Source organism: Bemisia tabaci, chromosome 6, assembly GCF_918797505.1.
Source record: "Bemisia tabaci chromosome 6, PGI_BMITA_v3".
NCBI lineage: Eukaryota > Metazoa > Arthropoda > Insecta > Hemiptera > Aleyrodidae > Bemisia > Bemisia tabaci.
Window position 1 is genome coordinate 13,381,919 of NC_092798.1, and position 22,666 is coordinate 13,404,584.

Genomic DNA, 22,666 nt, shown 5'->3' on the forward strand with positions numbered 1-22,666 from the left:
AGTTTGTCTCCGGCGAAACACAGTTAAAGTCGCGTGGAGAGCCCTCCCCCCCCCCCTTCGGCCCCGGTGAAGAGAGCCCGCACAAAAGCCGCTTTATTTATTATCAAAATTAATGAAATTCCATGAGCGCGCGAATAGAGTCAATAAAGGAGAATCTTCATCCACGGCCTATCGTGCCCGTCTCGGAAGGGTACATGAGCTTTAATGATTCGGTGGCCGAAATCTAGAGGGTTGCTTGATTTCGTTACCCACTTCGACAATGACGCGCGGGGTTGCAAGGCTGTGCCATTTTTACCCGCACTGGAAAAAAAAAACACATTGGATCTAGAGTCCAGACTCTTGAATACATTGACAAGAAAAAATACTCTTGAATCCGCTGAAATTAAGAGGCTTGGTTCTAGATTTAAGCAAAAATCCGATTGAATCAAGAGTATTTTTTCTTGTCGATGTTTTTTTAAGAGTCTGGACTCTAGATCCAATGTGTTTTTTTCTTCTTTTTTTTCCACCGCCTCACGGCGGATCGAGTCATTGTAAAGGATCGGACAAAATTTGGAAATTTTAAACGCTTAAAACTCTGTGTATAAAAAAATTTGAGGTTCTAAAAGTGGTTCCATTGGTTTCCTCGTGAAAATGTCTACCTTAGGCACCCCTTAAATGTAAAATGTGACGAAATAAATGCAAAAATTTGCAGTTTTGGTCAAAAATGTCATGTCCGACCTCTCTAATTGACTCGATCTACTGTGCGCCTGAGCTCTTCCAGACTTTTACTTGGGGAGTTTTGAAAAAAAAGAAACAAGTACGATGGATTCTGATTCCACGCATACGTTAGTTCTATGGGAACGCGTTCGAAATCAAGAAGAGAAGAAAAGAATGGGATTAAAGGAAAGAGAAGAGAGGAAGACAAGAAGATAAAGAGAAGATCAGTAGAACTGTACACAGTGATTAACAATACCAGTCAATTTGCGTAGGGCAGAGCGCCTTCATTTTCTTCTGATACTGTGCAATACTTCCGAGGCGGAATAGTTGCTCAGAGCGCCTTCTACAGTGTGGCTTTGACTTGATAGCAGAAGATTTCAAATCACTATTACCACTGAAATTACACGCATGCGCACGTGCTATGGTGTGTAGTTACACATCTTCTCGTCACCGACAGTGAAGTAAAAAAATTCATAACTCAATTTGGGGTGTTACGAGTTTTCCTCGGCATATATTATGCGGAGATACCAATAATGTGAACACGTTAAAATCTGCCGTGATTTTTCCGGGTAAGATGAGAAATAAAATGTTAATGTTTCATTCAAGTTTATTTATATGCTTTCGTTAGAATGGGGAGAGTAAATGTGAGACTAATCGCGCGAATGATGATGACCCTGGCGATTTTATTGCCAAAAATCTCAATTAATCGCGATTCTTCCGTTGAAAACTGCTATTTGGGAGGCTGACATTGACTGATGCAATCCTTTAGCAACTAAATCAAATGAAAAATGAAAGAGTTACGTTAAATATTTGAAAAAAAAGAAAGGAAGACAAATTAAAATAAGAGTAATTCTAGGCTTTAAGGCGGTAAAACCTTATTGCAAAATGTAACCCCGTTCTTAACACGGCACGAAAACGAAGGATAGCGTTTCGAGGAAGGATTCGAGGGGTAGGTTATGCCGTTTAAACCTACGGTAAAGAATCGATTATTAAGGTGTTTGCTGCGAACACCATGTTTATCGATCCTTTTCCATAGGTTTAAACTGCATAACAATCGATACATCGAAAAGCACGCCACGCCACTGGATGAACTCTTCACGGGGACGTACAGGTTAGTCCCCTCTTCAGTTCTGCTCTTGAAAGCTCCTTCATCTGCGATCTCGACTCTGTGATAAAAATTCAATCAGCCCAATTTTATTGCTAGCTGACCGAAGGGTTTTGTTACCTTGCGCGGACTTGAACTTATATTTAATCAAAATTCTTGTGCCCGTTGAAGCTCCCGACTGAAATTTAATACTCCTCTCGCGCTTGGACGTATTTTATCAGCAACGCTAGTACGGTACACTCCAGCGCTCGAGAAAATACGATGTACGATCATTCGACCAACGCCAAATTTCTATCGATAATCGAATTATATTGATTTTTCTAGGAAATAAAAAAAAGTTTTAAAATTATAAACAACAAGACCGTAGGACCCCTGTTCTTGAAAACAAATAGAAGAGAGGTTATGCGATGAATGCGAGTTTATGGGTCTTTATTTTTATGGATGAGGCTATTCGTCGGTACGGTACCGACGGATAAATGGCTATTCGTCGGTACCGTACCGATGAATAAATGGCCATTCGTCGGAACCGAACCGATGAATAAATGGCTATTCGTCGGTACCGTACTTTGATTTTAGTACGTAAATTATATTAAACATTATATTCCACCACCAGCGAATCTTCGGTTTCTGTTGCTGCCCCAACTAACAACGATCATAGTGCAGAGAGCTATTCCACCACTAGCGAATCTTCGGTTTCTGTTGCTGCTCCATCTGACGAAAATGTCAGTGCAGAGAGCTTCACGAAGCTAAAATTTAAGAGTAAAGTCATTTCACGAGGGCGACCTAAACTGCCAGCAAGACAACTTTGTTCCTTTAATCGCACCGTTGCCGACCGACAATCTGTGGAAAATCCCCCCGAAAAACGAAAACGAAAGAAAACACCTGCAAATGAAACTAAAGGCCCCACCACCCGAAAAAAGAAGCGTTCTTGATGATTCTTTTGACAGAGTAGTACATTTCAGTATTATGATGATTCATTAGACAGTGAAGTACATTTCAGTATTATGATTATTATTTTTTGACAGAGTAGTACATTTCAGTATTATCAGTGGCGTAACGGACTTCCGCTGGGCCCCCCCGCAAAATATTTTCTAGCCCCCCCCCCCCCCCCCCCCATGTCGATAAAATTCCAAAATTATCCCCCCTCCCGCCCCTTCCCATTTTTTTGCCCGAGACATCTCAAATCACGGACTTGGAATGCCTCACCCCTCACCGTCCCGGATCCCTTACCCGATTAAATGGGGCCCCCTGCATAGCAGGGTCTGCGGGGGCGCCCGTTACGCCACTGAGTATTATGTGAGAGTATTAAATACATAAATTAAATTTGGAGAATATTTCTTTACAACTCGTGTTAGGTTTTTTTTCCATCTTTCACCCAATTTTTAGCTCTTAACTTCCACCAAAATATTATTAAGAAATCATATCTTTAATATAATTTACGTACTAAAATCAAAGTACGGTACCGACGAATAGCTATTTATTCATCGGTACGGTACCGACGAATAGCTTTTTATTCATCGGTACGGTACCGACGAATAGCTATTTATTCATCGGTACGGTACCGACGAATAGCCATTTATCCGTCGGTACCGTACCGACGAATAGCCACTTCGTATTTTTATAATAGTGTATATTTTTCGTTTCCTGGTTGAGGCAGGGATTGAACCCACCCAGAAACGTCCCGGACTTTGCGTTTGTTGTTTTTAAGCCTTTGGTTACCCATTTTCTTATATTTTTTAGTTGAATTATTCGGGTTCTTTTTGTGTATTATTATTTTCTCCCAAAATAAATAAATTATCATTGGTACTGGCAACCTTCGAATGTCCATACGGCGTTTTCACTTAGCGCGGCAGTATTGCACTCTATCTGCGGAGGCGCACAGTGGATCGAGTCGATAGGAAAAGTCGCACAAAATTTGGAAACTTTAAACGCTCATAGCTCCGTTTACGCAAAACTTGGAGTTTCTAAAGGTGGTTTCATTGGTTTCCTCGTACAATTTTCTCCTAGAATCACCCCTTGAAATTTAAAATGGGACGAAATAAACATCATTTGCAGTTTTGGTCAAAAATTTCATGTCCAACCTCTCTGATTGACTCGATCCACCCGAGGCGGATCCAGCAACTTGGCAACACCGGATTCCTTCCATTTGAACCTATGTTAAATAATCGATTCTTGTCGGAGCACCTGGCCTCTCCAAGAATCAATACATTTCCATAGGTTTAAATGGAGAAAAACAATGTTGCCAATTTGCTGGATCCACCGATGCCCACCGTGAGGCGTTTGAGTGACATTAAAATTCCACGAGCGCGGTGCTGAACTTGTCCGAGCAATTTGTTTATGTGTCCCTTGTCGAGCGGCCACTTTCGCCGACCGGACTTTCTCGCCTCATCGGAGGGGAACTGCATCTTCGCGCGGGCCCTGGAAAACGTGGTTTCATACGGAGGAGTAGACTTGTTCCGAAGGGCAGTAACGCTCTTATGTCGCGACCTGAGGTGCATTGAATTTCCCGCTTTTTTTTCGAGGAGAACGTCGATTTGGGACACTTTATCATTCTCGTCGACTTGTGGAAATGGTCTCCTACCTTAGAGAACTCCTTCCTCCCATTTCATTCTGTGGCTGTTCCCTTTAGTTTGTTGGAGCATTTTCAAAAAATTGTTTTGCTGCGCTGATGAAACTTGTTGCGTCGTGAGAGCGATTAATTCTGCCGATTCGTAGATATAAAAGCTCATAAATTTCGAAGTCAAAACTCTTCAGCAAAACCTACTGTTGAAATATCCAAGTTATGGAGCCCTTTTTGTTCTGTTACGTGAAAATGCAACGTTTCACTTTCGCGGGGTTTTTATCTCTTTATCAAAAATAATTTTTAAAAAATATACACATAGTTTACATAAAAATTTTACTTTCCTATGTTGCACGTTTTCCAGTCATTTCGGATTTAGCATCATTACGAGTAATTATTCGATTTTAATAACATTTTGATGTCAATATTTTTCATACAATTTATTTGATGTAAAATCAACGTAGTATCAATAGATCAGGACTTCTAACATAAGTACAGTGGACTCTCGATAATTCAAAATTGAAGGGAATCGGCTTTTTCTTCGAATTAGCGAGGTTTCGAAATAAAGAGAGTTTGAATTAAAGAGATTCATGCTGAGAAATTTCGAATTAGAGAGGTTCGAATGTAGAGAGGCAAATGGACGGATTTACGTCAAAAGGAACCAAAAATATCAGTTTATTTCTTTACGGAGGTAAAAATTACACTAAGTTATTATTAAGTATTAATTATTTATATTTAATTTTAAAATTATTAATTACATGTTTACATTTTGACAATCCTATCAGCTCTTTCAGACACCCAGGTACATAAACAGTTGACTTCGAATTGTAGAGGGAATGTACCGTCTTATTTCGAATTATAGAGGGGGGACCATAATTACTTCCCAAAATTCGAATTACAGAGAGAATTTACGTTGCAATTTCGAATTATAGAGGGCCGCGCCAGCTTAAAAATTTCGAAATAACGAGGGGAGAAAAATACATTGATTTCTTTCGAATTATCGAGAGATTTACAAGGGAAACGGACTTTCCTTCGAATTAACGAGGTTTTCGAATTATCGAGGTTCGAATTATCGAGAGTCCACTGTATTTGCCAAAAATGGAGGCATTACAAATCAGAAAAAATATGAGAAAAAGAAAAGTAGGAAATAACAGAAGGAGAATATCATTTCCCCTTTTTTCTTCTTTTCTTCGTATTATTATTCTTCACCTTCTTTTAATTTCCAAAGCATTTCCATCCGATGTAATTATCTTTGGAATCTTAAGGTACTGCAAAATATATGGATTTCAAAACTGCTCATGAAAACCTCTAAAAGCTTGAAGTCTGTCAGAGTGCGATCAATGGAAATGCGTTCGGTATTCCGTGTGGTTGTGACTAGATTTCCAGAATCGCCAGATAGAAAAGAGAGAAATGACCCACATTTAGTCGTACAAATTGTTACAGACCGCTTACTGACCCATCATCCGCTGTGACAAATCGTGTGGAGTTGATCATTCTCAGCTCTGACACGTGGGGATGGAAGTTTGCACTTCATGCGGTGCGAATGATTCACGTGGAACAATCTGTAAAGCGGCGGTCTCCACGAGTGGGGCGAGAAAAGTACGGGAGATGCAAGTTGCAGATAGGTGAGTAAAAGAACGTAATCCTTTTATCGAAGCAAGAAAACACGGGGATTCCACTGTGAAGAAACGAGAGACTTAGCGCGGACAAAAACTCGGAGTTGCCAGAATAACATAAATCAACATCCATTTTTGCTGAGATACATAACTGCCGTGCTGAGGAAAAGCGTCGTATGAACCTTCGTCAGTTGCCTAATTTCTCTCGATTAAATACGAATTTTCAATGAGACTTGTGAATATTTTCCGTTCACTTTAAAGAGAATTTTCTTCGTAATTAGATACAAATTATATGCAAATTTCGAGGTCTAACTCGAGGTCTCCTCAAAAATAAACGTTTCATTGGAGGAAATTTGGCAACTCTCGAGTTTTCATGCGGCGTTTTTACTCAGCAAGGCAGATTAAGGGTCTGTAAAGTGGATCTTCAGTAGTTTTTGCGCGATGCACCCTGGGTACGATCGATTTGTCGTTGACAACTGGACCGCCTTTGGCAGAAAGGAACAAGCCGCACCAGCTATTACCAAATTTAACTGGGCAATTTAATTTTTTTACAAGAGCACGTTTGTAAGGATTCCTCTGAAAGTTTTAAGGAATTGGCTTTGTAATATGCAGAAAATTCACTGTTTGCACGGAAATCGGCACAAACGTTCTCTTGTAAAAAATTAAATCTCCCAGTTTTGGCGATAGCTGATGTGGCTTGGTTCATTTCTGCTTAACGCGGTCCAATTAGTCAAATCAGACACTTTGTTAAAAGCCAAGGCAAATAGTAAAATATTCTTTCTTCAATTATTGAAATTTTGATCATATTGCTTACTGTAGACGAAATATTCTTCGATCGTGTGGGATAGAATCCTATATAATAATTTGCTTCATACGCTAAGTTTTTTCTGGTCCTTAAATGGACTGAGTTAAGCAGAAAGGAACCAACCCACATTTTGGAAAAAATTGAGTTATGAGTGGTTTTGAACTCAACCACTGCTCTACTATCTATCTCCAAAAATTCAAAGTTTTCGTTGGAGCAAATTTTGCAGAAATTGAACTTGAAGTTTATCTTTTACATTGAGTCTTATGCAGGAGCCAAACTTTAAACCTCTTTTTCTCGGTTCGATCCCGTTGTGGCTTGGTTCCTTTCTGTTTAACTCCGTCCAAATGTACATTTATCTCAAAACTTGCAGCATTTTGCTGGGCGGTTTTCGTTAATTAGGTCGGGGTTGCTGATTGCTCGACTCTTGGGTCATTAGTCATCATTATGCATATCTCAGCGTTGACTTCCGAAATAACTCGCAAGCCATTAGGTAGACAGCAGAATGGGGTCTCTAAAACAGTCTTTAATTCCCACCTCAGATTCTTGCATTCTTGGCGTTTAACTTTCCCGCGAAACTTAGATCGCTGTCGTGCTAGGGGGAACGGCGTATGAGCCTTCAGGAGTTGCCAAATTTCCCTTTATAAAACATTAATTTTTGTGGAAAGTCATATGTATGTTCCCTGAAAATTTCCTCGTACTTTAGATCAAATTTTGAACGATTTTCTCCGAGCAATTGTAAGAAAAATATCCAAAAGATTCCTGGAAAATTCGTATTTTATCGAAGGAAATTGGGGAACGCCTGGCGGTTAAAACGGCGTTTTTCCTTAGCAGTATTCATGGCAGCAAATGTGGGAAAAAAGACGGACTCTCAGCCGGAAGTGGAAAAATACGCTACCGCACTAAGGCAAAGCCCCGTATGTGCTCCTGAATGTTGCCAAATTGTCACCAACAAAATATAAATTTTCGAGAAAAGTTCTTTCCGATTTTATTCGACAATGGGCTACTAGACAAAGTACGAATTTCAGCATTCTGGTTTATGTTCCTTGACCAAAATTTCACGTAAAACACGATGCGCACAACAAAAATTACCGCTATCAACTATTTGTGCGATTCTTGATGCGTGAATTCAATCCACCCGCTCATGAAAACTCGATGCCCTACGTGATTCACATCGCGCGCTAAACGTTATCATGAAAGTCTCTGCGATTTAAAAATCTGGCAACCTTAATCTTGACGCTTTGGCTCAGCTATAGCAAATTGCTAATAGTTTGAACAACACATGTTGGGAAATGAACATTGCTCGATTGAGTAAGCTTGCTGAAACCGTTGTAGTGCGCGATTTGACTCACGTAGAGTTTTGAGTTTCTCAAATCCGAAAAAAATCCGAAAAAAATTCGAAAAAAATGCATAAGATTCAAGGAAAAGCCATTTTTCACAACCAGGTTTCCGGCAACGTTCGAATTTTCCTGAGGCGTTTTTCCTCAGGGCGGCAGTTCAGAAGGCGGGACGGCACCTTGGCGAAACGTGACACTTTCGACTTCATTTCCTGTTGAGGCGATATCACGTTCCGCGCTCCAGAACTCCGACTGCGCTTCTTCCCCGGCCGCATTGTCTTTGAAATCATCAAATTTGCCCCGCGCTGTCACGAATGCCTCGTTGGAGCTAAGATTCCGGGAGAAAAGCTCATCCGGTGGAGACCCGACTGTCGTTTGATTTTCTATCCATACTTTTAAAACCCGGCGGCGAATAGCGATAATGACGGAAAAGGCGCGGGGATATCGTTGCTCCTCTGACGTATAAGGACGTACCTACACATTGAGATGAGCCCGGAAAAGCATTGAGTTATATGGATAACAGGGTTCATTGCAGAGTGCAGTTACGCCCTTCAGTCAGGACGGCGACGAGCTGACAAGAGAGCCCTCTGCTCCGTATAACTCTATGCTTTCTGGGACTCAGCGGGCTCATTGTTGAAATTGATAGACAAAGCAATACACAAAGATGACGAACTAGAAATAAAGCGATCCTGTTCTGCCGTGCCTGTACTAAGGAAAAACGTCGTATGAACCTTCTGGCGTTGCTAAATTTCCTTTGATAAAACACAGTTTTCCTGGTAAACTTGTGAATATTTTTCTTTCAACTTTTCAGATGATTTTGTTTGCAATTTTACCTAAAGCTCCTGAAAATTTCAAAGAAAAATATTCATGGCTTTCCTCAAAAATAAGCATTTTATAGAAGGAAATTTGGTAGCTCTCGGATGTCCATGCGGTGTTTTTCCTTAGCAGGCAGAGTATAAGCCATCAGCGTTTTCAAATTTCCTCCAACAAAGCACGGCTTTTGAGGAAAATTGGTGAATATTTCTGTATGACAAAAGAGGTAAGTAATAGATAAACAAAGTAACGGCAACCCACGAGAGACTCTACAGTTAGTCCATTATTTTCCCCCTTGGTCTAAAACATCAATCAGTTTCAAGAAGTCGAAACATGGTGTTCATAAGGCAGCCAAACTTCCCGTGCAAAACGAACTTGAAAAATGCCGCTACCAATCCTTACATTTCGATGAATGTCAAACCAAAATGGTCGAAAATGTTCATAAATGAGCGTCTTTTTGCAAAATCAGGACATCTATGCAAGGAAATTTAATACCAGCTTTGATAATTTTTGAAACAACGGAGCAATTGTAATAATGAATAATTCTGGATAATTTCGTTTCATAGATTGGCTAAGATACCTTAATATGCGGTTACGGCTTTGTGAATGTCTCCCTGCTTTGCGAGTTCTCTGCGCGACAAATAGAATATAATTTTTTAATTTAAAACAATTTAAAACTTCTCAATGTAAAGTTTGGCCTTCATTGATACTCTTGGCCAATTTGAAATTCAAAAGTATCAATCACATTGAGCGTGCCGCATGTGAAGTGCTCAGCAAGAGTGCCTCCGCTCCCAACATCCTACTTATTGAGAGCAGACGCTCCTGCGCAACTATTCGAACACTCATGAAGGGTTTTTGCCTACCTTGCATTTTTGAAGGAGTTTTGGCGGACCGAAACAAGAATGCTTATGATAGGTACTGGTACTGCGTCGGTTGCGTGTATTTTATTAGGTTTAATGTGATTTCATTTCTTCGATTTTTTCATTACAAACATGCATTTGCACGGAAACCTACATTTTGATGATGATAGTAAAAAAGGCTCTTGATCTTATCTGTTTCATTCTCGTTGTCAAAGTGTCATTATTTCAAAGAAAATCATACCATTTTTTTCTCAAACAAGTTGCACAGGATACTTTCGAGAGGGTTGAGCAATAAAAATTACCGAGCGTGGTTCTCAAACCAATTATCTCGGTTTGCGACGTTGTAGATTTCCTGTCTTACTTTGTTCTTAGAATGGAAAACTTTTCAACGTCAAACTTTTAAAACTTTCAAACCCAGATTTTACTTCTTTATATGAGGTAATTCTGGGAAAACTTCCAGGAATAATATTACTTTTACTATAAAAAAAGAGGTTGGATAATTGTGAATGAACTAATCCCAATTAGTGTTGCACACAAACTTATTGGAGCAGCACTAAGTTACAACTTGTTAAAAGCTAACATTTTAGAGTACGACTTGCATAAGTTCGCTTAACACCAATTGGACCGCGTTAAACAGAAAGGAACCAAGCCACATCAGCTATTGCCAAATTTAATTGGGCAATTTAATTTTTTACACGAAAACGGTTGTGCGGATGTTTGTGCAAATTTCTATGAATTTTCTCCATAATACAGAGCAAATTCCTTAAAATGTTCAAAGAAATCTGAATAAACGTTCTCTCGTAAAAAATTAAATTGCCCAGTAAAACTTGGCAATAGCTGATGTGGCTTGGTTCCTTTCTGTTGAACTCGGTCCAATTTAGGTTAGCGTCAAAATCATTCTTTTTCTTGTATTATCTTTTTCCTTCAAAGAAATAAAATGAGATTGAGGATTTTTAAACAACGCAGACAAGATACCGATGGCTAACGAACGGTACCGCCTTCCTGCAAACAGACAATTTTGCAGAACGAAAAGAAAACTTTGCCATTTTTGTAAGTTTAAGGTTGCATTTGCAATTTTTCATGCATTACAGCGACATTGCAGCGCTCCCTTAAAGAATTGGAGAGAACGTAAAATCACCAACCTCCGTATTTTGTATACTTTAGAATGCGGCAAAGTCGCTAACTCATTTTTGCCATTGTCAGTTAGGCGGTATTGTTCGTTAGCCCTCAATACCAGTGGCGTGGCGTGAGTTGCGATACATCGATTGTTATGCCATTTAAACCTATGGAAAAGGATCGATGGACAGGGTGTTCGCAGCGAACACCTTAATGATCGATTTTTTACTATAGGTTTAAATGGCATAACAATCGATACATCGCAATTCACGCCACGCCACTGCTCAATACGTGGTTTGGGAGTTCCACCGCCAAATTTCACATGCGTGAGTGTTTCTTCCTGAAAATTTTCCGGGAAAATATACTTTATCGCAGAGCGCGAGGCTGCGCTATAAAAGCGGCTTTATGCATGTGTACATACTTTGTCCAGGATTTCCGGGAACTTTCCCATTTTCGGTAAAGTTCTCATATAGACCCGCACTTCAGCTTTCCCTGGCGCTGACTAAGCTCGCATCCTGCGTCACGTCGCACAGTGGACCGAGACAATGGAAGAGGTCCGACAAAATTTGGAAACTTTAAAAGCTTATAACTCCGTTTACACTGAACTTTGAGGTTCTATAAGTGGTTCCATTGATTTCCTCGTAAAATTTTCTTTTAGAAGCACCCCTTAAATTTTAAAATGTGACGAATTAAACATCAAAATTTGCAGTTTTATTTAAAAAAAATCATGTTTGGCCTCTTTAATTGACTCGATCCACTGTGCGTCGGGTCCCGAAAGCCTTCTCATTGCCTGCTCCCATTCCATGTTGTCAAAAGTTCCAGGATTCGGAAATTTTTTTTTCGATTTCTCCCACTCTATGACCGTCAAAAGTTCCGGGATTGTGTCTGAATTTTTTTCAAAAGTCCCGGAAAATGCAAAAGATCTGGAAAATTTCGGGAATTTCTGAGGTCCCGGGAAAAATTCAAGAAAATCTCAAAAGTTCCGAAATTTGGTACAAGTTCCGGGAAAAAGTAGCACTGGTTGATACAAAACTTTGAGGTTTTAAAGGTGGTTTCTTTGGTTTCCTTGTGAAATTTTCTTCTAGAAGTACCCCTCAAAAATGTGACAAAACAAACACCAAAATTTGCAGATTTGGTAAAAAATTTCACGTCCGACTTTTCTGATCGACTCGATCCACTGTGAATCGCTGCCACGGAGAGAAGGTCTTTGGGACCCGACGCACAGTGGATCGAGTCAATTCGAGACGGCGAACATGACATTTTTTAATAAAACTACAAATTTTGATGTTCACTTCGTCACATTTTAAACATCAATGGGTGCTTTAAAAAGAAAATTTTACGGAAATTTCTTCTTCTTCTTCTTCTTCTGATGGTTTTCTCGCTTATATTCCAGATGTGGAACCTACAGCTATCTATAACCTCAAAGTTCTGTATAAACAAAGCACTGGAAAAAAAACTACATTGGATCTAGAGTCCAGACTCTTAAAAACATCGACAAGAAAAAATACTCTTGATTCAATCGGATTTTTGCTCAAATCAAGAACCAAGCCTCTTAATTTGAGCGGATTTCCTTTTGATTCAAGCAAAAATCTGATTGAATCAAGAGTATTTTTTCTTGTCAATCTTTCCAGGTGTCTAGACTCTAGATCCAATGTGTTTTTTCCCCCCCTGAGTTCTAAGCGTTTCAAGTTTCCAAATTTTGTCCGTCCTCTCCTATTGACTCGATCCATTGTGCGTTGCTCCCACGGAGAGAGGGCTTTCGGGACTCAACGCGACAACGCTGACGTCTTGACGGAGTTGTTGTTAAGGCGATCAGCGGGCGGCGCGGAGGTCTCCGGGAGCGAAAACGAAAACGGCGGAAAAGAAGCGGAAGAATTGTCTCGAAATTAATAAAACACGTCACCGGTGTCGCCGAGACGCGAACCTCCCGAGCGGACACGATTCATCCGCCTCAGAGACGATTTCGCTGCCCTCTTCACTTTTACGCCCGCGTCCTTTCCCCCAAAGCTGTCCCGGAGCGCTATTCGCATTTCGGGATGGAAAACTCACCCACCGTGCAGTAGGAAAAATCAAGGGGGCGTATTCATGGTAGCTCACACTGAGAAAAAAAACATATTGGATCTTGAGTCCAGACTCTTAAAAACATCGACAAGAAAAAATACTCTTGATTCAATCAGACTTAAGCTTAAATCAAGAACCAAGCCTCTTAATTTGAGCGGATTTCCTTTTGATTTAAGCTTAAATCTGATTGAATCAAGAGTCATTTTTCTTGTCAATGTTTTCAAGCGTCTGGACTCTAGATCCAATGTGTTTTTTTTTTTCCCCAGGGTGTCAAACAATTTTCAAAACGAAAGTTCCCACTCAAAACTGAGTCATTTTCAGTCGGTAAATACAATGAATATTAAAAGAGATCCAGAGATCGCTCCAAGAACCTCCCTCATCCCTTAATCACGGTATGTACAGGGTGTTTCAGACCACCCGTACCAGGCCTTTTTCTCGGTTGGTATAGGTCGTGCGAAGTCGGAGACCGCGGGGTTGAATAGGGAATTGACCCCAAGGAATCCGAATTTCGTGGTCTCGAAACCCTCCACCCCCCCTTGGGGGGTAAAGGGGGGTCACGATGCTAAAAGTCACGGTTCCCGACCGAATTGCGGATAGATCGCATCAGAATTGAAAAGCACGGAAAATTTCACGTGGAATTGACCCCTAAAAATCCAAAATCGGACCATCCAAGGCCCAAAAATGACCCTTTAAAGAGGGGGACAGTACCCTCCTCCATATTTTCTCTTTGGTCTCAAAATTGACGTAAATTCTCCAGAAAAAGACAGTTTCCCAGGTAATCGACCACGAGAAATCCAAATTTCATGGTCCCGAAGCTCCTCTAGTCCCCCTTGGGGGGTAAACGGGGGGGGGCCCAATTTTGAAAATCGGGGCTCCTTTCCGAATCGCAAATTGATTGCATCCAAATTGAGGAGCAGAACACATTTACATCTTAAGTGACTCCTAAGAGTTCTAATAGACCCCCTGTATGGCAGAAAGTAACGCCCTGAAGAGGGGGCTTCGCCCCCGCCAAAAATTTCACAAGATTCCTCTTTGGTCGCAAAATTGACGTCGATTCTCCAGAAAAAGACGGTTTTCCATGTAATCGACCCCGAGGACTCTAAATTTCATGTTCCTTGAGCTCCTCGGGGTCGATTACATGGGAAACCGTCTTTTTCTGAAGAATCAACGTCAATTTTGCGACCAAAGAGGAATCTTGAGCGGGGGCGGAGCCCCCCTCCTCAGGGAATTACTTTCTGCCGTTCAGGGGGTCTATTAGAACTCTTAGGAGTCACTTAAGATGTAAATGTGTTCTGCTCCTCAATTTGGATGCAATCAATTTGCGATTCGGAAAGGAGCCCCGATTTTTAAAATAGGGCCCCCTCCCCCCGTTTACCCCCCAAGGGGGGCTAGAGGAGCTTCGGGACCATGAAATTTGGATTTCTCGTGGTCGATTACCTGGGAAACTGTCTTTTTCTGGAGAATTTACGTCAATTTTGAGACCAAAGAGAAAATATGGAGGGGGGTACTGTCCCCCTCTTTAAAGGGTCATTTTTGGGCCTTGGATGGTCCGATTTTGGATTTTTAGGCGTCAATTCCACGTGAAATTTTCCGTGCTTTTCAATTCTGATGCGATCTATCCGCAATTCGGTCGGGAACCGTGACTTTTAGCATCGTGACCCCCCCTTTACCCCCCAAGGGGGGATGGGGGGGTTTCGGGACCACGAAATTCGGATTCCTTGGGGTCAATTCCCTATTCAACCCCGCGGTCTCCGACTTCGCACGACCTATACCAACCGAGAAAAAGGCCTGGTACGGGTGGTCTGAAACACCCTGTATAATGGCACAACAATGAATATGCGACCCATCTATGAGAGGTCGAAAATATGGATACATGGAGGTGACTTTAATGGTTTTTTCCCCGTAAAATTGCCAGTATGTTATACCTCTACAAATGAACATTGTGACGAAATAACGATTAAAATATCTATATGCAGATTGTAGGTCACAAAATTTCAAGTCCGACATTCTACGGAGGCTCTCTCCGTTGTGCGCCGCACAGTGGATTGAATCAATCGGAGAGGTCAGACATGAAAATTGCGAATTTTGATGTTCAATCCGTCAAATTTAAAATTTTGAGGGGTGCTTCTCAAGGAAAATTTAACGAGGGGACCAATGGAGCCGCTTTCAAAACCTCCAAGTTTTGTATGAACGGTGTTATGAGCTTTTAAAGTTTCCAAATGTTGCCCGACCTCCCCAATTGACTCGATTCACTGTGCGCCACCTCTGTCACGCGCGACTCGTTCCTGTTGATTGCGTTCTCAGAGTCAAAACGGACGAATAATATCCACTGCAGTCATACAAGCGGGAGTTAAACGCATTCAAATCAAAAGGAACTATCTTCATTACGACATGGGCCCCATTTAGCATGCTTCCTTCTGCATCTCAGGGCCCAGGCCAAAATGAAGATAATTCCCTTTGATTTTAATACGTCCAGTTGGATTTTTGCTCAAGCGCTAAGTATACGGATTTATCCGGGATCAGTCGACCTGCATTTCACGTTGCCTGATTTCTTATATTTCACTTTTTTTCTCAGAAAACTATAAACTACTTTAGTCTCTAACCTTCCTGTGAATTTACCTTCGATTACGGCTGAGTATCGGAAATATTTCAAGTTTCAGTATTGCTCAGTGTGCTGTTTAAAACATAAAACATGAGAAAACTAAGCGACATCTCATGTAGTGGCGTGGCGTGCTTAGCGATAAATCGATTCATCTGCTATTTAAACCTATGGAAAAGGATCGATAAACACCTTAATAATCGATTCGCAACAAACGCCTTAATAAATACTTTACCAAGGCTTCAAATGGGGAAACATCGATGATATCGATCATTCACACCTCGCCACTGTCTTGGGCGTTGCCTTGCCGCTCAGCACGGCCGGTAGTGCAAAGCACAGTGCAGAAATACTGAATCAGCACTCAATTTAGCACAAGTGGTAGAACTTGCTAGTTGTTTTTAAGTTGTTGAAACCAGATCATCACCAACAGGGGGCGTAGCTCAAATGGTAGAGCGCTCGCTTAGCATGCGAGAGGTACCGGGATCGATACCCGGCGCCTCCACTTCACTTTTGACAGAGGGAAAAAATTGCTTAAAGCGTAGGAACCGGCTTTCAGGTTACACACTATGCATAATACAGCATCCTAGAGATCTGCTGTGCTAAGGAAAAACGCTGTGTGAGCCTTTAAACGTTGGCAGATTTCCTTTACTAAAGATTTTTCCCTCAAATTTTTCAAACAATTTGTTTCGCAACTTGATATAACAAATCTGAAAATTTCCCGGAAAAATATTGATAACTTTCCTCAAGAATACAAGTCTTATCCGGAGAAATTCGGCAACTCTCGAATGTTCTTACGGAGTTTTTCCTTAGCACGGCAGAGATAGTACTTTGATAAGGGCAATTTCAACGAGTCTCAAGTAGAATTGAAAATAACAACTTTGGAATAATTATGTATATCATTGCAAGAAATCACAATGATTTGCCTCTAAAACGAGAGGAAGAAAAAGAGAGAAAGAGAGAAAGAGCACAAAAAAAATAAAGCAAGTATTTTAATACAGTTTTAATACCCACCTTAAAGTTTGCCAAAATCATAAAATCATTAAGATCATATTCCCAATTTTTTATTTTGTTTTTTGCGGTGACAAATCATTGTTAAACCATTCAATGCTCTATTTCCAAATTATCGCATTTAGTTCTACTCAAGATTCGTTCAAACTGTCATTTTCAAATTAGTTAAAGATCTCCTTAAACTTTCATCAATAAAGTTGCAAACCATATGTATTGGGCTTCAAGGAGCTGTTTGTTAAACAACTATGAATACAAGCCGTGACGGACAATCAACTCCGGTCTCACAAACAGACGGGGTTCGGATTTTAGCGCAAGCACTTTTTAACACTGCCGTTCTAAGAGAAAACGCCGTATGAGCCTTGAGACGTTGCCAAATCTCCTTATTCAATAAAAAATAAATTCACGGTGAAAATGGTGAATATTTTTCCTCAACTTTTTCAGAAAATTTTGCTCGCAATATAATCTAAAAGATCGGAAAATCTCAAGAAAAAATATTAATAAATTTTCTCAAAAATAAACATTATATGAGTGGAAATTTGGCGACTCTCGAATGTTCATACGGCGTTCTTCTTTCGCACGGTAGAATAGGGAACTACAATTTCTGGCTCACTTGAGACGTCAGAAACAACGTACGTGCCATTAGTTTGTCCACGCCAGGCACATGGGTGCTTTTGAGGATGAACCGACAAGATAGTAATTATTTACTGCAAAATTTAGTCAAACTTGACGGAGGCAAACGAAGCAAGGAACGGTAAAATCGAAAATTTACGCCTACCGAATAGTAGTGATGGACCATGGAAACTCAAGTGCAGTGATACGGCTCCTCTGACGTAAGGGCCTAACTTCATTTGTGGAAGAGCCCTCAAATGCAAGAAGTAATATAGACGATGAGGCTCATACCTAAATGCAGTTACGACCTTTCATCCGAGCGGTGACGAGAAGATTTGACTCTGGAATGGAAGCTTGACACGACGGATGATACGTTTTTAATGACGTCATCAAAGAATAACTCACCTGCAACAGAACATGAAGCAACGTTGTTAATTATTGCTACATTGTCAAGGAGCAAAATAGTCAGAGTTTGTTTCATGGTTATGAAAGCAACATTTATGCATAATGGGATCAAAGTTTTATCCATGAACGTGGATGAATCAACCTCTGGAAACTGTGTAAGTTTTATAAAGATAATAATCGGAAAAACCTGAGTTAAAACCATGGTGTTTTTGAGTTTCCGCATATTCTGATAATGACATTTTCTGCCTTTAATATAGATGGGCAAAAGTGCGAAACTGCGTGACTACGTTAGTGCCGCTGCAGAATTTCTGCTATACCATAGTGTTTCTGCGAAAAACTATATGGTCACCGTAATTTCTTGATTTTTCTTCTCTATTCTACTGCCGTGCTAAGGAAAAACGCCGTATGAACCTACAGGCGATGTCAAATTTCGATTGATAAAACACGAATTTCCTGGTGAACTCATGAATATTTTTCTCCCGATTTTTCAGATAATATTGTTCGCAATTTTACCAGAAGTTCCTGAAAATTTCAAGGAAAAATATCCACAGCTCTCTTTAAAAATTAACATTTTATCAAAGGAAATTTGGCGACTCTCGAATGTTCATACGTTGTTCTCCCTTAGAACGGCAGTACAGCATAATATTCAATATATCAGGCAATAAAGTTGATTTGTTACTCTTCAAAAACAATAAAATAGTAGCGGACATTTTGAAACACAACAATTGAGATACGTAGTTTCGCACTGAGGCCATCGATATATCTGCATAAACTTTCGAGAAAAAATGTATCAAAATTCTAATCGCATATATGTTCAGGGAACAACATTGATAGATTTAAATGCAACTTCACACATTCTATTGGCACAAAAAATGAACGATCTTATTGGCAATTTCTTTTTCAACATACCAAACAGTCTTCGGTTAAAATCTAAGAGCCCGATTCTTCTTTAAACTCGACGAAAATAGTCCGATAAAATTATAAAAACCGTCGACTAAGGTTCTTTTTCTCGCGGGTGGTTGCATACTCGGAAAATCCCTCCGAAACGAAAGGACGGAAAAGCTATGGCGGATAAAATCTGCTGCGTCGAGGATAAACCGTTGACAGGGATTTTCGCCGAAAATCATTAGACAAGGGCGAGGGTAAGACCGTGGACAGGGATTTTCCTCGAAAATCATTAGACAAGGCGCTCGAGAGCATCACGGAGTCTTCCGGGTTTGGTAGTCTTAGTCCGGAGAAGATGGGAGCTCTGTCTGTAAATCCACCTCCTCATCGGTCTCAGAGAGGAAGGCGGCTAATCTGCCATCCTAAAGTAGAACGCCGTATGAGCTTTCAGACATTGCCACATTTCCTTCAATAAAAAGCGAATATACACTGGAAAAAAAAAGCATTGGATCTAGAGTCCAGACTCTTGAAAACATTGACAAGAAAAAGGACTCTTGATTCAATCAGATTTAAGCGTAAATCAAAAGGAAATCCGCTCAAACTAAGAGGCTTGGTTCTTGATTTGAGCTTAAATCTGATTGAATCAAGAGTATTTTTTCTTGTCGATGTTTTTAAGAGTCTGGACTCTAGATCCAAAGTGTTTTTTTTTTTTTTTTCAGTGTAATATAAAAGTTGAGAATATTTTTCTTCAAATTTTTAAGACAGTTTTATTTGTAATATAATCTAAAATGTCTACAAATTCCAAGGAAAAATTCGCATAATTTTCCTCGAAAATACATGTTTTATCCAGGAAAATTTGGCAACCCTTGAATGTCAATACGACGTTCTTTCTTAGTACGGTAGTAATCCCCACTACGCAGTCAAGCTTAAGAGTTCAATGATGGGTTCTCCGCACAGGTGACCAAGACAAAATCGAAGGGTCTTGCTCCTATGTGGACAAAGGGGTAGCTAAAGGGGAGTTGATACGCCCTGACAGCAATCCGAAAAAGGTAAAAAAAAGAAAACCGTTTACTTTGATATTTTCAGAAACATAGTCATAAGAAATAATTAACCTCGATTTATAGCAACTTTAGAAAACAACTCGGGCATTTTTAGTTTCAGAAACTTTTCTAAAAGTTGAAAATATAATTTTCCCTTCTTGCCTTCAAAGATAAGAGATTTTTTTAAAGATATTTTTTTTCTAAAAAAAAAAAAAGTTTTAAAGATACCCTCTATAACAACAATTTTGTGGTATGAAATACTCAATAATAATTATTCTTATATGCATTTCAAAGGGGTTGGAAGTTATTAAATATTATCTTAGGACTTTCATAGTCTTTAAATCATACTTAAAAGTCTTTAAAATGGGTTTCAAGCAATTCAAAAATGACCCCATGACATTCTAAAAACACATAAATATCACCATTACTTATACTTTTCAAAGCCATTTTTAAGATGTTCTAGTTTCCTCTCCGTTTAAAAACATTTGAAACATTTTATTGTTTTCAATTTTAAAAAAATAAATTTTATGCATCATTACGCATCGTGCTATTTGAGATACGCCATTGCATTTCAGCCACAAGTCAGAAAAATCCAAGTCCCAAAAATAAGTAGGTAAGTTTCCATTTTCAGATGCCTAGGATACACTGAGAACAAAATATAGTAGATTATACCAAACTCTGACACAGTGATATGCGGGGATGGTAGCATTTACCATATTAAGGTAAGTATCATCGTATTTCCGGTGAATTCTACTATAATTCAGGTTAACTTCACCAAATAATAGGTGTGTATACAAGCCGCTTTTACGGCGCGCTAGGGCGCTCTGCGACGCCTACCCGCCATAGGAATCTGTCATGGTAGAGAATAAATAGTATCACCGAGTAAAAAATCAAATAGTCTCATAGTATATAATATGTTACCATAATTTTTTCAGTCAGGGTGTCTACTAAAACAGGCTGATCAAAAATAAGTACTATTACAGTACTATTTCAGTACTTATTAAGAAATTCAGTACCTCCTCCAACAGGAAAATTCCGTACTTTTTCAGTACCTCCATTTGATGAAATTCGAAAAATTTCACAAATTTGAAATTGCGACCAAAATGACAACAAATTTAAAAAAATTCCGGACCTTTTGGCGGAATTTCCGCACTTTTTCGGTACTTCCGGACCGCCCTTAAAACATCAGTACTATTTCCGGACTTGTAGACACTCTGTTCAGTGTAGACTATTCCTGCGTAGAGCTAGACAACGCCGCACTGGGGCAAAACGCGGCAATGGAGGATTTAGAATATCGTTGTCTAACAACTGTTGCACTCATTGCAGCCCCTCCCCGACCCTCCACCGCTCCCGACCACTTTTTGTCGATACGAACCACCTCGGCTACGGCCTGAAACTACCCCCACACCCCACCTCCCTCCCCGCTTCGCTTCCGAGCATCTTCATGGGCGGCTATGCGTGAAATAGGGAGCTTTAACTGCCACCCCCGCGCGCGGAACTTTCCGCAGCCGAACTCCGTTTCTTTTCCTTAAATAAACCCCTCGATGATAAAACCCGATGTGTGTGTCTTTGATGAGCCCTGAAGCGCATAGCAATGTGCACTCGTCAGGGCTCATCGGAGAATACGCGAACGACTGACTCTCGTCGCCGCCGAAGACCGTAATCATTCAAACTTGTGAGCTAGACGCTCTGCGAGGGGAAAAATTAGGTTATGCGGGTAGGGGAGGGGGGCTGTAGTTCAAGAAAGATATAGGAAGGGGGGGGGGTTGAATACTTTTGTGGTCAAGAGCTGAGGAGGGAAGGGAGGGGGAGTGCTGCATGACGTAATGGCCGAGCTTACGAAGAGCTTTGTTGAAAATATAACTCAGCGAGATGAATTAAGCGGACTAAATTTGGATGGAATTAACCGGAGTCAACTTAACTGCATTTGACGTTGCATAATTTTTAATGGGGATCATCTTTCTTAAACAAAAAACTAAATAACGCTGAGACTTGAGTGTATTTTCATAGAAATTGTAAACTATGACAGGAAACCTACAGGACCAGAAAACAGAAACATAGCTTGGGCATTTTGCCGTCGATACGCTGTTTCTAAAATGCACCGGAAATAGTGATTTCTCATTGCAAATTGAGCCACATTATGGGGAAAGTAACTATTGTTTCTCACTAATTTCAGAAACATCATAGGTGTCATTAGTTTCCCTGTACAGACAGATAATTTTATGGATAAATCAGAGGCAGCAGTTCTTCCTTGCAGCATGTATTCAACATGTATTCATAATGTAATTCAAGCTTCCTTCAAACGAACTTTCCTTCACGAAAAATTGGCTCACATTTTGCGGCGAGAAATTTTTATTCCAGGCTCACTTTATAACCAACGCTTGGGCAGCATTTTGTGAAAAATAATTTAGGATTTTTCGGGAAATAAGCAGAGTTAGGTTATTCGAAATAACCGCGTTTTGGGAAACGGCGCGTAAATACGTAAAAAAAAAACTTTTTCGCAGGTCTGTGCAAGGTGACCCAGCGTGAGCCTTAACTTGTGGTTAGGAATAAAGAAATAAAAAATAAATGATCCAGAATGAACAAAAAAACGAGACATTGAACTGGGGGAACTTGATCAAGTGGATTATGCTGAGAAATTGCCAACCTCCAAAGCTACTTTTTAAAGGTCCCCGCGAAGTTCCAATACATCCATACCTTTCTGGGGAAAATTCGCACATTTTCGATCCTTCCGCCGACCATTTAAATCCGGGCTTTTCCCGCGAATTCTTAGTTTTTCTGCACAGTGGACAGCCTGAGATCTCCCGAGTCTCATGGGGACCACATTTCACACTTCCACTAAACCCGGCAACGGCAAGTTTGCTGCTCCTGGCGGATTAAGCTACCTGGGTTTCGCTCCGGTGCAGGATGAGGAAAAATGATGTGGACTCCCTTCAGATCGGGGATTTGTATCGGCGAGGCACTCTTTATTTTTCGCGCGCTCTCGTAAACGATGCATTTCGTTTTCTGCCCGATGCAAGGTTGCCAGATTGTGGAATAGAAAATGGATATTTTCACGGAGAAAAAAACTTCGTGCATGGAGAAAAAAACTCACCCGAAGTTGAGGTCATATGGATCTCTGAATCTTTCTGATCACGCATCCGAAAACTTGAGG

At 40.3% G+C, this 22,666-nt stretch overlaps 2 protein-coding genes and 1 non-coding gene across 17 annotated transcripts in view; 2 read left to right on the forward strand and 1 right to left on the reverse strand.

Annotated features, from left to right (window-relative positions):
- Positions 1-22,666, forward strand: part of LOC109041644 (protein D3) — a 427,804-nt gene that overhangs the window by 359,450 nt on the left and 45,688 nt on the right. The window lies entirely within an intron of this gene.
- The window catches only part of Trpm (transient receptor potential cation channel, subfamily M), a 412,514-nt gene that overhangs the window by 123,948 nt on the left and 265,900 nt on the right, over positions 1-22,666 (reverse strand). The window lies entirely within an intron of this gene.
- On the forward strand, positions 15,995-16,067 carry TRNAA-AGC (transfer RNA alanine (anticodon AGC)). Its single transcript has one exon. It is a non-coding gene; the product is annotated as a tRNA-Ala (tRNA).